Source organism: Theropithecus gelada, chromosome 2 (genome assembly GCF_003255815.1).
Source record: "Theropithecus gelada isolate Dixy chromosome 2, Tgel_1.0, whole genome shotgun sequence".
Classification (NCBI taxonomy): domain Eukaryota; kingdom Metazoa; phylum Chordata; class Mammalia; order Primates; family Cercopithecidae; genus Theropithecus; species Theropithecus gelada.
Window position 1 is genome coordinate 67,579,628 of NC_037669.1, and position 1,165 is coordinate 67,580,792.

Genomic DNA, 1,165 nt, shown 5'->3' on the forward strand with positions numbered 1-1,165 from the left:
CTTTACAAAAAATAGAAAAATTAGCCGGGTGTGGTGGCACATGCCTGTAGTCAACTACTCTGGAGGCTGAGACACAAGAATTGCTTGAACCTTGGAGGCGGAGGCTGCAGTGAGCCGAGATTGTGTGACTTCACTCCGGCCTGGGTGACAGAGAGAGACTGTCTCAAACCAAAAAAAAAAAAAAAAGAGGGAGAGAGAGAAGAGAGGCTTTGAGGAACCTCTTGAACATAGAACAATGTAGGGTGTGGGTGTGGGTATGGGTGTGGGTGTGGGTTGCCCAAAGCCGGCCCAGTGAAGAATGGGGTTGAGTCAACCTTCAGGTCACAGCTTCTACTCCAGCCTGGCACCATTCAGGAACCACACACAGCCCAGATGGATAGCTTTCCTAGGCCTTCCTTTTAAAAAGTGTGAGTCTCCCTCATCTAAGTTATAGGAAAGCAATAGAGAGTTGACTGAAAGAAAAGGATTCATTCCACACCACGTTTGAGAAACAAGCTCAGAACAATAGGTGTGTAATTCTCAAAGCAGATAATTCTGCTAATTCTTGCCTTTGGATTTCTTTGTTTTTAGTTTAGTGGAATTTTTATTTATTTATCTTTTAATTTTAACTTTTTATTTTTTAGTAGGGGAGAGCATGAACGCAGTCCCCTACTACCACAAATTATGTAGTCGAGTTTCCCACATTTGGAGAAACTGCAGGAGTCAGCACATCTGGAGTGCAATGGATAAGGCTTGCCCTGGGAAAACCACTTCCATGATCGTAGTATCTCCCTTGTCAGGTAGTTAAATTTTTTAGAGACAGGGTCTTGCTATATTGCTCAGGCTTGAGTGCAGTGGTATGATCATAGCTCACTGCAGCCTTGAATTCCTGGGCTCAAGGATTTCAAAGATCCTCCTGCCTCAGCCTCCAGAGTAGCTGGGACTATAGGCTTGAACCACTGTGCCTGACATTAAAAACAAAACAAACAGAAAAACAAATAAAAAATGGCAGCAGCTACCCAAAGCTCAGCGTTTGATGTTAGTAACACATGCCTCATCTCTGAGAGGCATGAGATGAGATGTAACCTCATCTCTGTCTTTGTTGCCCGATGGACATGATGACGGAAGTGTTTGATGCTGAAATCACACAACATACTGCCATCATCAGTTAAATGATGACTCTAGT

General features: G+C 43.7%; 1 non-coding gene across 1 annotated transcript; it reads right to left on the bottom strand.

The window, feature by feature from the left end:
* Positions 1-623: 623 nt before the first annotated feature.
* Positions 624-787, bottom strand: LOC112619982. The gene has a single exon (XR_003118451.1). It is a non-coding gene; the product is annotated as a U1 spliceosomal RNA (small nuclear RNA).
* Between the last annotated feature and the right edge of the window lie 378 nt (positions 788-1,165).